This window comes from Ambystoma mexicanum, chromosome 4p (genome assembly GCF_040938575.1).
Source record: "Ambystoma mexicanum isolate Mex_15411 chromosome 4p, UKY_AmexF1_1, whole genome shotgun sequence".
Lineage (NCBI taxonomy): Eukaryota > Metazoa > Chordata > Amphibia > Caudata > Ambystomatidae > Ambystoma > Ambystoma mexicanum.
The window spans coordinates 49,295,393-49,312,423 of NC_090927.1; the positions used below are offsets into that span (position 1 = coordinate 49,295,393).

At 45.9% G+C, this 17,031-nt stretch overlaps 1 pseudogene; it reads right to left on the minus strand.

Moving 5' to 3' along the window:
- Positions 1-16,598, minus strand: part of LOC138452735 (zinc finger protein 208-like) — a 276,255-nt pseudogene extending 259,657 nt beyond the window's left edge.
- Between the last annotated feature and the right edge of the window lie 433 nt (positions 16,599-17,031).

The window sequence follows — 17,031 nt, forward strand, 5'->3', positions numbered from 1 at the left end:
TCCGAATGTCCTTGTAAGGTGGACATTTGTAGTGGACCTGTTTGATCCGTCACATGTCCAGATATTAAACGTGAACCATCTACTGCATGTATTTCCTCAGGTCTTGCTTTAGGAAATATAGGTAGTCCGTAACGTTTGGCCAACTTAAGGTCCATATAATTCCCGCTAGCCCCTGAGTCTATCATTACCGGATTGGAAAAGGTAATGACGCCGGGAGCAGTAAAGGACATAGCAAGGTAAACATGTGAAGACGGAAAACACTCACCCGGGCCTGGGATCATTTGACTCGTCCGGAAGGCCCGGTTCAAGGGCGAGTCCTGGCGTTTCCCGACGACTTAGCGGGTCTTTTAGGACACAGACGGATGTAATGACCTGACTGTCCACAGTAGAAACATAGATTATTCACCACCCGCCTTTCTCGTTCAGTCTTGGACAATGGACCCCTAATTGCCCCGACTTGCATAGGTTCAGCTTCTCCCTGAGAAACAGGTGTGCTTCCATCTGGTCGAGGGGTGTTGCGAATATCGGGATAGTGACGTTCGCCACATCTTTGCCGGAGTCGAGCATCGACTTGTAAGACTAAGTCTAGCAATTCGGGGAAGCCAGATGGAAGAGCAGGTACCACTGATAGGGCATCTTTCAGGTCATCTGACAAACCTTTATAAAACACAGCCGATTTCTTCTGTTCTGGCCATGTGGTTTCAGCTGCTAATTGGTTAAAACGGGCAAGATACGTCAAGAGATCCGACTTGCCTTGACTAATAGCCAAGAATTCCAGATCCGAGGACTGTGCTTTATATCTCATATCAAAAACACTGTTCATGGCTTGGATTAATCTATCGAAATCATACAGAGCCGGGTCATCTGCTTCTAGCAATGGATTAGCCCATGCTGCAGCAGTGCCACCCAAATGGGAAAGAACAAATGGCGCCTTTGTAGTAGCATCAGGAAATGCCAAGGGACAACAAAGAAAATGAAGGCGACATTGGTTCACAAAGGTCCGATACATTTTGGGATCACCCAAAAAGCGTTCTGGTGGGGCCAAAGGGAATGGCCCAGGGAGGACTACTGGAGCTGGAGCCGGAGGTGGTACAAGTGGTACAGGAGGAGGCGCTGCAGCCGCGGCGTCACCGAATTCCTCGTCATGGGGTAAGGGCTGCACAAAGCTCTGTAAAACATCCATGTGTTGATGTAAGGTCGCATGTGCTGATGCCATATCGGTACGAAGAGCAGAAAAAGCCTGCATAAGGGCTGCCAATAGGTCCGATGCAGCCTCCATAACCGAGAGACGGTTAAAATTGAGGCTCCTAAATCTGTCACAGCCTAGGTATGGTATCCCAGTTGTCACAGATACTACTCTCCCAGTTATGGAAAAGTATCCTTCTGTCTTCGAACACAAAAGTCTCTAACGTGATATGCCAAAGACTCCCCCCCCAAGAGCTCAGCCTACAATGAATCTATTCCACCTGTCAGGCTGAGGGCTTGAGTGAAAAGGCAGGAGCAGACTCAGCAGAGCTAAAGGAGGGAAGAACAGAGCAGACGTTCAGAATGCAGCCAGGTATTGCCGAATTAACAGCAAACAACACCCCCCAAGTACCCACTCTTACCTGTTCCGTAGCAAAAATGTACCAGTAACCTACTAGTAATGGACAAAGAGGGGAATTCTTATATCCACGGTGAAGGAGGAGTGCGCCAGTGCCTCAGGACCTCAGTGCTGCAAAGTGTCCCAAGAAGATATCCACAGTGTTCAAAAGTAGAATCAGTAAAGCGTCCCAAAGAATATCCCAAAGTAATCCAAATCGATTTCAGCAAAGCGTCCCAATATGTCCAAAGCAATCCAATAGTGTATTCAGCAAAGCGTCCAAAAAATACCCAGAAATAACTTTAAGAGAATTCAGCAAAGCGTCCAAATTAAACAGTGTCAAAAAAAATGATTGTTGAAGTAAACAAAATTAAGGGCAAAGGAAATAAGCGTTACTTCACGCTAGTTCCTTTATTTTCGTGTTCAAGTGAAAAAAGCGTCACAGCCAGAGGACTTTAACCAGTGGAGGTCGAGATGCAAGCCGAGTTCGGGGATTCTGGGGAAATCAGTCGAAGAGGGGCGGGTGTCGGAAACAGGAAGGAAAGGGCAGGGGCGAAGGCTTGGATTCAGCACAGGATGCAAGATCAAACAGGAGTCAGGAAACAACGCTCAAAACTAACACAGTTTAGGAGCGCTGGGCACTCGAACAGACAGTATTAAATACGGTCTTCAGAAGACACGGCAACGTGGTACGTGCGTGTCACGTGACTAACATAGTAGGAAGATGGGAATTGTAGTTTTAGTGGGTTCTGTGTGTTGAAGAGCGCTCATATAAACGCCATGGCAATTTCCAACAAGAACGGGATGTGACAATACCTTTGAATATTAATTATATAAAGACTGTGTTTTCAGTAATACAGTGTGTGGACATTCCTTTGTGGGGGTTCGGGGACTGCACTGTACTTAAGAACCAGCCCGCATCACCTCCTGAGAAGCTAGGCCTTGATTGCTCGACTACGTTACCAATAATAGAGAATCTTGGCTGGGGTCCTCTGTGCCTCTCCTCTACCATATAGAGAGCGGAAGTACAGACAACCCCTACCAGTCTTTACAAGACCTGCCCACAAGGGCGATGTATGATTGACACTGAAAAGGCTTAACACGTGGTGACGACAGTGAAAGCAGTAACCCTAGATATAATAGCAGTGCCTACATTTGGGACACCTGGATAGAGGGAGAAAGGCCTAACACGGGGGTGCAGGGGAACACCAGTAAATACAAATACAGCAATAAACAATACGCAATAACCCTGGGGGTACTGGCTAAATAGGTGCAGAAATGCCTACTGGGGTAAAAACCTAAGCAGTATTTGGTTAGAGTTAGGACTAATGTTAGGACTCTCAACAGGGGAGCTTGCAATAGGTTGTGGTGGGTTTTTACGTTTCACAGAGGTTCACGTGGAAGGTCACCTACCTGGTCGGACAATGCAGGCTCCACAGGATAACTTGGGTCAACACGGTCTGGAGTGACCTCTTCAGGAGCTGCTGTCCTTTGCCTGGACGGTCCTTCGCTGCAGGGGCTTCCCTGGGTGGATGTCTAGTGTCACTGGATAAAGTGGCGAGGGAGCGCCACGCTCTGAGGCTAGGCCTCAGCTGCTGCTTGAGTCACAGCCAATCAGGGGAGGTGGGTGGGATGGTGGGCGGAAGGAAGCAGAGCAACGAAGTGGGACGCGCGACAGGGCCTGGAGGCACGCGGCGCAGATGGCACACAGATATTTTTGAGGCAAATATCTTTAAACAATGTTTGCAGGGGTTGGGGGGGCCTGCTCCACTCACCTGTAGTCACTGGATTAAGTGGCAAGGGAGTGCAACGCTCTGAGGCTAGGCCTCAGCTGCTGCTTGAGTCACAGCCAATCAGGGGAGGTGAGTGGGATGGTGGGCGGAAGGAAGCAGAGCAACAAGGAAGTGGGAAGCGGGACAGGGCCTGGAGGCATGCAGCGTGGGTGGCACACAGATATTTTTGAGGCAAAGATCTTTAAACAATGTTTGCGGGGGTTGGGAGCCTGCTCCACTCACCTATAGTCACTGGATAAATATACAACACTATGTGGTACCACAGTTAATCTTCGGTTCACCAATAATGCACCAATTGGTAATGATCTTAAAAATGCACCAAAATTAGTAAACACTGTTCAACAGGAGCGTCGAGCCCAAGATAAATCCGGGAACCTGGTGTTACCCAGCAGGAGGAAGTCCTCTTCCTCATCACAGTGCCTTGGGTGCCTTGGAAGTTGACGTGGTCAGGTCTCAGCTTTACTAAATGATGTCCTTCGAGGTTGGACTCCTCTGGAAGAAATGAACACTAGGCCGTTGCTGTCGAGCAGAAGAAGGGAACCAAGCAGTTTCGAAAAGGGAGCAGTGAATGTCTGTCACAGTAGTTTCCTTGGTCAGGTTGCAACGCCGGCTGTGGAAGTCACACGAAGCTGAAACTCACTATGGACCTCGACAAAGCTTGGATGGTGACTACCATCCTTGGATGTCACTGGTGACCTTCGGTTGCAACAGATGCAGTGACAGAAATAGGTGTTGGGTTTCTGCATTTCACAGTTTGTCGTCATTCAGTTTCTCGGTGCTGCAGTCACAGCACAGATGACAGTATGGTTTCTGTGGAGTTGGACCTAGCACTCGACTGCCCTGCAGACCTCCACCAAGTCTAGACCCTCAAAACTCTACCTTTGGTTTGGAATGGTGGGAAACTTATCGTAGGGCACTTCACTGCAGGTAGAGACTCTGGATTTCCTCAGCCATGAAAAGTAGACGGATGTTGTGGTTGCAATGCCCCTTGAAGATTTATTCAGTTAGTTGCAATTTGGCAACCGCCAGGCGTCGAGCAGCACTATGCCAGTATACTCCCTCTTCTGGGTGACACTGCAATCCAGCTTTTCAATGGTCACAAACAGCCTCTGGACCCTGGATGATACCAGTGGATGTCTTGGGGTCTGAATTTCCGAACACTTTTCTTCTGGACACACGAGGATACCTCTGCAGGACGGCAGGCATTCAGGACTGGTTTCCAGGACATTTCGGGTAAAGAGCAGCAGTTGCACGATGTACGCTCATAACTATGGGAAGCAGCAGAACAACTTCCTCCAGCTGGATTCGGGATACAGCCTCTAGGTTTACTCCAAGCGTCCGATACAGATGTAAGTGAGTGGTCTTCTGATATAAACAAATTCCCCCATTCACTCAGTCAGGCTGAGCTAAGCTCAGTCGTCCAATCACAGATCAGTGCATTCATCGGGCAGCACCCAATCAGGCTCAAAGACATTCAGGCCATTCACCCAAAACAGTGGAGGTGTGTATTAGGAACAGCTCCCAGCCTTTCACAGCACACACTGCATTTACTCAGTTCCATTAAGGTTTGGCTCAGGCAGGGCCTCAGGCATTGCAACACACAACCAAAACCAGACACACACAACACGGAACGCAAATTGGCTCTTCTCTCCAGTCAGTCATGTCACACCCCTAGAGTGTACCCAAAACAAGCAGTCTCTTGGAAGGCTCCTATCAGTCTATATATGGTCCGTCCACCCAACATACAATGTGAGGGGCAGAGCTAGAGGTTCTCAGACCTTTGCAAAACAAGGGGGAAAGGAAAAAGAAACCAGGAGGCTCACAGTGGCCATCTTGTCTTTGTTTAGTAATCCATTGATTCCTATGGCAGGGCCTTGGTGACTCAAAATGGGGAAGACCCATAGACACTGCAAAGACAGCAGATAGCTGCACCAGCCCATACCCCATTCTGTGGGGCAACACACAGGTGCCCAAAAACAAACTCGGGGTACAAAGGTGTACCCCTACCCATGGGTACTATAGGGGTATCCCATGGGTATTGTTCACTAAAAAAGTAAAGTTGAAGAGCTGCACTGCCAGGGGCCCAAACTGGACTCCTGTGCAGAAAACACACAGAGTAGTGGGACAAGGAGGCCCTGTCCCTCCAAACCATTTCCAGCATCACAATAAAATCCTGTAATGCAAACGAAACCTTAACTATCTGGTCTCCCAGCCCGACCGAAGATAACAAACCCAAAGCTACCATGTAAACAGATTAAAGTGCCGGAGAACCAATCCACTAGAGCAAAGCAATGTAACTATGGCTACGGTCCTGGTGGAGGATTGCAAAAGACCCAGCCTAATTCCTGACAACCTCCGTCAGACGCAGCAAGCGGACTACCAGGATTTACTACTGCAATTCCAGGTGAAGATATTTCAGACGAACCATGGAGAGTTAAACATGACTCTGGTTTCAATTAAACCTTTACACATATACACGGAAATAAAATGTAGGAAAATATAAAATATGCTAAATATTCACAGCAGTAATTACAATATACATTCACAAAAATGAATCGATGAAATATTGATAAAATCAATCTTACATCAATCTCTTCCTCATAAAACAGTCTCACTCATATTATTCCTTTCATTTTCTTACCAATTGATCCATTATTACATTAAGAAAATTATACAGTGCGATTAATGACATTTTCATCCCACATCAATCTTGACCAGAATAAATTAATCGCATACTCCGATGCTACTTCAAAAGGAGGTCTAAAAAATTGTAGTCTCGATAGATTAAAATATGGGCAGATGGTAACCCAGTGTCTTAACGTTTCTTGTGGCATGTTAGTTGTGCAAAATATACATGTAAAGGTGCATGATGTCTGTTGGGATTTCCAACACTTGATTCTTTCACCCGTATGTACCTGGTTTAATCTAAAGCGCATATATAAAGCCTGCACCTTATTACATGGGTATTGTTTCAAATATATCGGAAGCGAGTCCCTTTTACGGGGAAAGCTAGTATACTCGACATAAGTGGAATAGGTGCTGATCTTATCAATAGTAATCAACCAATCATAGTTAAAATGTTTCCGCTTAACAATCCCTGGACGGTGCTCTTCTTCCGACGCTCCAATTGCCATCAGAAGATCCAGCATACTAGCTTTAAAGGATTTAACCAATTCCAAAGTGCCCTCTCTCACGACTATGGTCATATGCCAATACAGAGAATTTAACATTGGTGAAATTATCTTAACATAGTTCATCAGTTGTCTCCATAAAAAACGAGTTCCGAGAGATACCAGACAGAGTTCATGTAGAATAATTGCATTCAGAATACTCAATGAAAGACCAAGCTCCGCTTTCCAGAATTCCCCCTGTATGGTATTCAGCAGTGTACCCAAATCTATCAGACATGTCTAAGCCATACAGAAGAACCAGCTCAATCTTCATAGTGTAGAATTTGAGAATAGGTAAAATGGAAAATGTACACACACAATTAAAAAGATATTTCATTTATGACAATATGCATAGTTTTCTCTCTAGTGTATTCTTCCATATCTCCCTTGATGCTGTATTTGATAGATTATATCCAAAATATTTTAGGGCAGGTACTCAATCCAATAGTTCATTGTTCAATGTCCAACTCATGATCTTTGGCCTGGGCGAATTAGTAAAAATAACTAGGTTTCATTTGGGTCCATTTGGATGCAGATTGTTTGCCCTTGCATAATGATCAAACAAATGTAACTTTTCATGTAGACACCGAGCCGTTCTATAAAAATAATAAAAATAAAAAATAAATAAATAAAATCTGCAAATTACTGTCATTCATTCAGAACACCTCCTGGGAAATTGGTGAAACTAAATCCCTATTTCATCCTTGAGGTTTGAAAAAATAATATAGCAGTAGAAATAGAGAAAATGCTAAAAGTGGGGGTAATAGAAACATCAGAAAGCCCCTGGTTCTCTCCCATCATTCTTGTTGCAAATGTGGACGACTCTTGGTGATTCTGCATAGACGTTTGAAGAATCGGCACATTGATAGAATGCCTGGCAAATGCCAAGTTAATCACCACTTTGGACTTGATGAAAGGCTATTGGCAGGTTGAATGCAGATGATAAAAAATAAAAAAAGCTATTTGCACACTGCGGGGTCTAGATCAATTTACAGCTCTTACATTTGTTCTACCTGGAGCCCCTGCTACATTCCAAAGACTCATGGATACAATCTTATGCCCCCATTTGTCCTTCACAGATGATATAATGATCCATAGTGCCAGGTGGGAAGAACATCTATGCCACCTGTATGAGGACACTATGACCTTGACGAGGGCAGCACTCCGTGCCAACCCAAAATACTGTAAAATACGGGGTATCACACCAAAATACTGTAAAATACAGGGTATCACACCAAAACATTGAATGACATTACCGTGGGTGACAGAAAATGGATTTGTGCGAAAATATAGATGGGGGTTGGGTTGGGCTATCTGGGAGCTGAAATGTCTGGTAATCTAAAACTTCCTGTTATAACGGCTGGTTTGGATTCTGACCCCAAGTATCCACAGTCCTCACCTGAAATAGCAGAACAGGGGATGGCCTTGTGAAGGAAAGACTGAAAGGCAATCAGTGCACTGGGGCTGGGCATCTAGACCAGTCTTCAATGGTAAAGAGACACCAGGGTGAGGGGCAGACCCCAGCCACCGCTCCTTTATTCAGGCAATGGCCCAGAGTATGCTTTTTTGTATTTGTGTTTCTTTGCAGTAGTAGGGAGAGAACTCGGGTTAGAATAAGATTCTGAACCAAGGACTTTCTGCAAGACATCCTGATGGGCACCCTTTGATGTCTATCTTTGTAGAGTAGGGAACAACATCTTAGGCCTAGGGACAGGTTAGGCCTTGGTTTTCCTTAAAAAAGGAATAAAGAAGTGTTCAGACACCACGCCTCCTTGCCTGTCTCCTGATTCAGACCCACCACAGTAGGTATGATTTCATGTGGTTCATGGCCACTATATTGGTAGAGGCAGAAGGGGGATATTGGGACTGCTTTCTAGAATTATCACAATAGATCCTCTGTTTTAAGAAGAAACTAAACATTGTGGACAAAGAGCAGCAACTCCAGTGCCCTGGAGACTCACAGCACCTGCTCAGATGCACAATCTTTCAGAAGTTTGTCACATGTTTTAAACATAATTTAATGCAATGTCCTTTTCAAAATTAAAATGTTTGGAAATGTATATATACATATACTACTTAACTTAGGTGGAAATAAACCTTTCTCCATTGGAGACACATGGCTTTGATTTCATTTATTTTTAGTCAAAATAAACCAAGTTTGGGTTCCTCCATGTAGGACTTCCCTGCATCTCCTGCTGGTGGTGCCAGGCAAATGCAAAGAATAGTAAGGGGCTTCATCAAATATCCCCCACCCCACCCCGAGCTTTACAACAACTTGCGACAGCTGTGTCTCTGGAAGGAAAATGCACGGTTTACTAATTTTATACAGGTGTAACTGCACATCTCACCAAGCCCTAAAATTATTTGGGACATGAGCCACAGCGGGCAGTTTCCAGTCCTATTTCTATGTCAACTGGTGAAACATGGTATCCCCCTTTTCCAATAGCTCATTTAACCCCTGTACCTACCTATTGTATGGGAAACTACAACTCCCATAATTCCACCCACTTCACTTCTACAAAACTACTGAGTCGAGGAAGATGAGGAATAAGGTCAGAAGGATTAACTCATATGTTTTACAAGAGCCCTGCCACGTTAATAAGATCGGGCAGAGTCAGGCACGTAACTCTAACAACACACACCTGCCACTTATTAACACTGTCTCATGATAAAAGGTGACACACAAGCACACTCTGAGCGAGGCTGAATACGAGAAAGAACAACTCTTCCAGAGCTGAGGCAAACCAGGCTGACAAAGCGGGAAGTACAAAGGACTGTGCAACATTTGCCATGAGAACGAGAGAATCCGTTGAGAAAACCACGCATTGCAGAGAGGCTGTAAGCATTCTGAGATGGAAGTTGAATGAGAAGGAGGGGCATACTTTCCAAATGTTCCAAGGTGGCTCGATTCCCCTCCCGAACAGGAGAGGAGGTCGGGGAGGTGAAAGGGAGATGCTGGCAATGGCCTTGTGCATTAAAGGAAAGGCATCGCTAAGACGACCCAATTAACACGACCAGTGAGTCCGGTCTGTGTTCAAAGCAAACGAGAGAGATAACACGAATTAAAGCTGAATGCAAAAGACGATTACTGAATGATGAGAAAAGATCAAAGAAAACAGAGTCATCCTGCAAGGAGGGCTCTCATATTCGAAAGACTCTGAACTAATGCAGTTGAAATGATGTTACACGCTACACTGAATGCTAGAAAGTAATCGCAATTGGGAGCGCAAGTTGATCAATGGAAAATCAGAAACATGTGAACATTATGAATGCCAAGGCGTCAATAGCACAGAGACGTTGAACATTGTGAGAACTACAAGTAGAACTAAAAGAACCAAGAAGCCTTGGTGTTTGAAGTTTTTAATTGTTGTGAAAGCTGGGAAATTGTTCTAAGGAAAGTCGAAGTAGTCATGCAAAGGTCGAAGACAAATCCTTTGCAGTCTCAGACGTCTTCGACAGGAAAAGCTAACTTATAACTAAGTGGACTGAAACCTGGGGAAGGGAATCCCAAGGTGTAGAAAAGATAGCAGGCTTGAGCCCGGCGGAGGGAAGCCTGTGCGGTACTGTGATCCATTACTTGTTACAAAGTGAATTCTACGTTGATGACAAGGCAGAGAAAGCCTGAAAGATCTGTTGAACTGTTATGTTATTCCAGTAAGCCAGTGTGCCAAAGCTGATGTGCCAGCCACCTGTCCCTTTTCACTCCCCAGTGCCTTTGAAGGGGGAAGGAGTGGTTACTGTGAGAAACCAAAGGGTTTCATCCACTTGTCCTCGGGGACTTGTCATCCTGGTGGCCAGGACACAGCCATCGCTTTTGGATCCAGTTCCTGGGGATGGACCGGTATGGAAGGATCACCTGGGTGAGGGGTCTTCGGGGAGTGGGGGTTAGACGACCGATGGTGAGACGCAGTATTCCCCCCCTTTCCTGTACCCTTGACCCCTCCTATTTCAGAGGATTCTCAGATGTCCAAACTCCCACCCTTTCTACACAAACAATGGGCTGAGGAAGAGAGTGACTGAGAGTAAAGAGGCTAACCCTTACACATTTCATTGGACATGTCCCGCTAATCCGGTCAGGCAAAGTCAGGCACTTGACTTTAACTACATACATCTCTCCCCACACGGATAAAAGGCAGAACATAGAGACACACTCTGAGCAAGGTGGAACACGAGAAGCAGCAGAACATCCGGCGCGAAGGCGAACCTAATGGAGCAGAGCGACGTATCGAGGGACGAGAACCACAGGCATAGGAACCCAGGAGATCCCTGCATGAGGTTGTTGCCTCCAAATAACCGTAAGATACGCAGAGAAGGCCAAATCGCAACCAAGAAGACTGCATTGTGTTTTGAGGGCGCCCGTGACCCTCCCAGGTGAACAACAGAGTTGGGGAGGTGAGACCAAGACTGTGTAATTAACCTTGACTCATGAATTAATTAAAAAGGAAAAGACAAGGAAGGAATGCACACAGCCGGTGAGTTGGCGAGTGAGATGAAAGACCGGTGTGTGTGTTAAGGAAAGATTGAAGTGGCAACAATATATCTTACAATTGAAGGCTGAACGTATGTGGATGAGACGCGAATGAAGGCAGACATGTAGCGAACTTTAAAATAACCGATAACTGTGAAGCCCACGATACAGAGTAGCGGAGTGGTCCGGCAAAAGGAAGTAGCCCACCCCAAAGTCTCCACAAAAGGTGAAATGTTTTTGTTATAATGCCATGTAGTGAATGAACTTTAAAAGCTTGATGATTAAGATTGACCCCGGCAAAATGGGAAATGGAAAGTGAATATTGAACTCTTGTGCTTATGATGTTGAACTACATAGATCAATAAACCCTGGGGCAAATAACACATGAGTGTGAGCTGAAGGGAATGTTGAAGGGGTCCTGCGGAGGTCTACAGTAAAAGAGTTGCACATTCGAAAGTCTTCGACAACCGGAAGTGTGATAAGTTAGAGGAAGGGAATCGAGATTACTCCCATGTTAGGATTAGGGCTAGTCAGGAGTTACCCCAACCTTGCTGAAAGTAAAATAAAGGTTTTTGACGCTTACATCTATTGTTCTTGTGCCTACCGTTGATACTATGCCTTTCACTGAGGTTAGATAAGTATCAAGGGAGAGGGGGCAGTGGGAAAGAGGAAGGAGGATACATGCAGGGACTCACACATTGCAATGACAGGCCACACAGAAATGCAGGGCAAAAGAGCCACATCAAAACAGCACAGTGGGCCTCATTACGAGTCCGGCGGTAACCGAGGCAGTAAAACCGCCTGGTTACCGCCGGACTCGTATTACCATTCCGCCTCCTTGATTCCCAGAATTACCGGGGCATTACAACCCCGGTTTCCCGGGAATCACGGAGGCGGAATGGTGTTAATCCCCATTCCCATTGAGTCCTATGGGACTCAATCTGAATGGGGATCATGGAAACACCGGCAGCATCTCGTTATGCTGCCAGTGTTTTCTCGTCCGCCTGCAGGCGGGCGGTGTTAAACCCGCCAGGTCAAACCTGGCGGGAACATCACCTCCCGCCTGCAGGAGTCGGGATCAGGCGGTCCGGAAAACAACAGTGGTGGCGGGTTTACCGCCACCGTTATTTTCGGACCCCCTGATTTGTAATGAGGCCTAGTAAAACCATTAACAGAAGAGAATGGAGGGAGGTACAGCATCATCAATACTGTCAGGAGGCCCACAAGGGCTAAACAGCAGAGTAACCCATTAACAGAAGATAATGGAGGGGGGGGGTACAGCATCATCAATACTGTCAGGAGGCCCACAAGGGCTAAACAGCACAGTAAACCATTAACAGAAGAGAATGGAGGGAGGTACCAATACTGTCAGGAGGCCCACAAGGGCTAAACAGCACAGTAACACATTAACAGAAGATAATGGAGGGAGGTGCCAATACTGTCAGGAGGCCCACAAGGGCTAAACAGCACAGTAACCCATTAACAGAAGATAATGGAGGGGGGGGGTACAGCATCATCAATACTGTCAGGAGGCACACATGGGCTAAACAGCACAGTAAACCATTACCAGAAGAGAATGGAGGGAGGTACAGCATCATCAATACTGTCAGGAGGCCACAAGAGCTAAACAGCACAGTAAACCATTAACAGAAGAGAATGGAGGGAAGTACAGCATCATCAATACTCTCAGGAGGCCCACAAGGGCTACAAAAAAGACGGGACTCATGAACGCCAATTCCCAGGATTTCTTTGCAAGTCAAATAAGCTGAACAGAAAAGTGATGATCTCAAAAACTAAGGACGTGACGCGGTCTCATTTCCCAGACGCATGGTCGGTTTTTCCTGAACCCTTGAAAGTTGCTTGGTCCTTCATAACAGGCTTCCTAGGGGATCCTGAAACCTGTTACCAGCCCTAGATCCACAGGACTTACCAAGCAATTCCTGTTGGCACCACATCCAGCTAAAGGTAGGTGTAGTTCCTGTCAGGTTGAGGTTGAGACAGAAGTAGGCACCTGCCCATCCTAAAGCCCCAGGCATACTCAGGCCCAGACACCATCCGTCTACAAAGTTTGGGGCTTCTTCTTCGTCATGCTCACTATTCCTCCACTGGCATCCTTGCCCGAATCTTGTTCTGTCTCCTGAGCCTGCCTTGGGACATCCTGGCCTCCTCCTGCCTTTCTGATAAGTCCTGTTGGGGGGGAGTCCCCATCCTCCTCTTCTTCTCAAGCCCGATCTCACTGCATGTTATTGACTCCTCCTTACTACATCCACTGTCCCATCTCTCATTGTCCCCAATACCTCCCGAACGTTACGTGTATTGTTCTTCAACCACATGACTCAAGCTTCTCCAAAAACCGACACTGTCTGAATGTGCTCTTTCAGTTGTAAAGTTCTCTTCCTTTTCCCCCTGGGATGGGCTTTAAGTGATGGTATTGAACTGTTTTATGCAATTGTGGCAGGGCTGGGATTTGTTGCTGCTCCTAGTGCTCCTGGAATCACTTTGGCAGTAGGGGGATAGCAGTGGCTTGCATCTGATCTGTCTGCCACATTGGATGCCACTTCTCCCGCCCTGCTACTCTCTAGTGTTGCCCTACAGGGCACCCTTTGCTCCCTTTATTTCTCAGCATGTGAGCTGAATGTTGGAAAAACTCTTGGTAGGGTTTTAAAGCCCTACATTTGTAGAAGAAAATGGGCCTTATTACAAGTTTGGCAGTGCAGGAATAAAGTGGTGGTAATCCAGTTACTGACTTTCTTTTGGTGGTAACGGAATTACTACCAGTTTTCACAAACCGATGAATCATACATTTGGAGGTGAAGTGGAGGATTTACCTCCAACAAGGTGGGATTTCCCTACCTAAATAAACTAAGGCTAGTCAGAGTCAGTAAATTCAACTTAAAAGTCTTTCTGTGTCCAAAACCTATACTTGCCCTCACAACTAAAGCTAAACAATGTGTAGGGATATCAGCAACCAAAGGAATAGTGTTCAAACAAATGCTCTGAGCTTCTTCCAACTCCTGGCTTACTCTTGGCTCCCTTCCCCAAGTTCAAGACAGATCCACCAAATGGCCTCGGCGTTCCTTTTCCCAAGTTCAACTCAGTTCCACAAAATGGTCTCAGGATTCCTGTCCCAAGTTCAACACAGTTCCACAGAATGGTCTTGGGGTTCCCTTCCTACAAGTAGGCAGAATTTCTGGCTTCAAATTCACAGTGAAATCAACTTGCTCAGTTTGCCTTTTCTTTATGTCACTTGAACAATCTTAGGCAGACCAGCCTCAGCCTTTTCACTTCTCTTGGTTTACTCCAAGTAAGGGTCCCTAGGTCTAGGCGCAGTTGTCGGACCACACAGTCTACCCATCACAGGTTGCGCAACCGATACCCCTTGGCATTTTGCAACAGTTCTTTCTTTCTCATAGGACTTCCTTGACAACAGAGGTGTCCTTTCTGTATCTATGTCATAAGTCCACATATGTTTCTGTTTCACTTTAACAGCTTCTTGCCTTTACCAACATGTGACCCTCACACACTTTCGTTTGTGGTATTTCTCCTGGCTACCACTTTGTTTTCACACTATCCAATAGTATTTTGATTTTTACTTGTTTCACTTTGTTTGCAAATGCACATCACCTGCTGTTTCAGTCCTTCAATATACTCCTTTCTTTTCCAGAGTTCAGCATTCAAATTACGTGCATGGCAACTTGTTCGGTATTCAATAGTTCACGTTTGGTCTCCCGACCCAGTTGTCATGCATTTCCCCTTGACTGGCATCCGCCGTTACACATACAATGCCCCTGGAGCACCCCAGCATGAGTGATCCTTTCCCTGTAACTCACCGATGTGCGGCTGCTCCTCCAGGTGCTCTCGTTTCACTCTCAGGTTCTCGCTGGCTCCTCTCTCACTCCTGGGGAGCTCTGGCGAGCAGCGCTTGCTTCCTTCAGATTATCCTGCAGTCGTCAGCGGCCTCAGGGAGATCTCCAAGTTCCCCACTCCCAACGGGGAACACACGACAGAGCTCTGCAAAGCTCCTAACCCTTTTGCGGCCCGCTCTGGCCACTGCATCTTTCTGGCTTCTCTGAAGTAGTCAGTGTCCTTTTCACCGGCCCATAATCTGCCTGCTCCACCTTATATTGCCACGCTCGGCTGCCACCCTGGATCACGACCTCCACTTTGCTTCTGATTTCTCCTTTTATACACTTGCAACCATTTAAGATGTTGTAGGTGTTGCCTGACCATAGTTAGAGGCGACTGGGAGTAGTACATGCTAACTTGTCATTGCACCACTCTGGTACTGAGGCGAGGAAGAGGCATGAGGACATGCCTGACCCTCACAACAGTCTAATGCCTCTTCCTCGCTTCAGTACCAGAGTGGTGCAATGACAAGTTAGCATGCACTACTCCCAATCGCCTCTTCCTTGTCCAAGTACTATGGTGATATGAATGTGGAGAAATGTAACAGCCTATAAAGGCAGGGGGAGGGAAGGTTGTACTGGCATCATTCTGTGCACAGACGAAAGCTTTCTCTGTGTGGCTTCTCCCAGGTTTAGTTAGGCTGCTTTTCTGACAAGCATTTCTGACATTCAGAGCACTGATAAGGTTTGGCTCCTGTGTGGCTTCTCTCATGGGTGGTTAGGCTGCTTTTCACACTGAAGCATTTCTGACATTTAGAGCAGTGATAAGGTTTGGCTCCTGTGTGGCTTCTCTCATGTGTAGTAAGGTTGCTTTTCACACTGAAGCATTTCTGACATTCAGAGCACTGATACGGTTTGGCTCCTGTGTGGCTTCTCTCATGGGTAGTTAGACTGCTTTTCACACTGACGCATTTCTGACATTTAGAGCACTGATAAGGTTTGGCTCCTGTATGGCTTCTCTCATGGGTAGTTAGGCTTGTTTTCACACTGAAGCATTTCTGACATTTAGAGCACGGATAAGGTTTGGCTCCTGTGTGGCTTCTCTCATGGGTAGTTAGGCTTGTTTTCACACTGAAGCATTTCTGACATTTAGAGCACGGATAAGGTTTGGCTCCTGTGTGGGTTCTCTCATGGGTAGTTAGGAAGCTTTTCTCACTGAAGCATTTCTGACATTCAGAGCACTGATAAGGTTTGGCTCCTGTGTGGCTTCTCTCATGGGTAGTTAGGTGGCTTTTCACACTGAAGCATTTCTGACATTCAGAGCACTGATAAGGTTTGGCTCCTGTGTGGCTTCTCTCATGTTTAGTTAGGCTGCCTTTGTGACTGAAGCATTTCTGACAGTCAGAGCACCGATAAGGTTTAACTCCTGTGTGGATTCTCTCATGTTTAGTTAGGCTGCTTTTGTGCCTGAAGCATTTCTGACATTCAGAGCATTGATAAGGTTTGGCTCCGGAATGCCTTCTCTCATGGGTGGTTAGGATGCTTTTCACACTGAAGCATTTCTGACACTCAGAGCACTGATAAGTTTCTGGCAAGGTTTCTCTGGGGGTTTCATTTCTCCAGCTTGGATTGTGTTTAGCAAGAAGTGCATAGAAAAATGAATCTCATTACAGGTTCAGCCATTTGTAGAGAATGCTCTATATTCATCTCTCAGTGCTGTGCTCCTGGTTACAATTCCATTGTACAAAGGAAAGCTCTTTTAAGGAGCTACGATTTTTCACCTCCATGTGTCAATGCAGGTTGTGTTTTTGACAAGTTTTCCCATTTGGGTGTTCTCAGAAGAATCTTAATGCTTTAACGTCTTATGTTCTTTTCACAATACCCATACTACCATGTTTGTTAGGATTATTGAATCCAACCTTGGTATGTAGTGTTTTCAAATTCATTGCATTGATGTGGTTTTCTACTATTTGCCATCTTCATAGCTTTGACTTTTGAATTACATTTTTATCCGAATTCGATCTTGCTTTGGGTCTCTGCTCACCTGTGTATTTATTTGTAACTTTTCAGAAGCATGTCCTTCTTCCGGTTACCTTGACACTCTGAATACAGATTGTAAGTGATAACAGAAATAATGTTCTTAATGCGTAGCTTACTCCAGTCCTGACCAGAC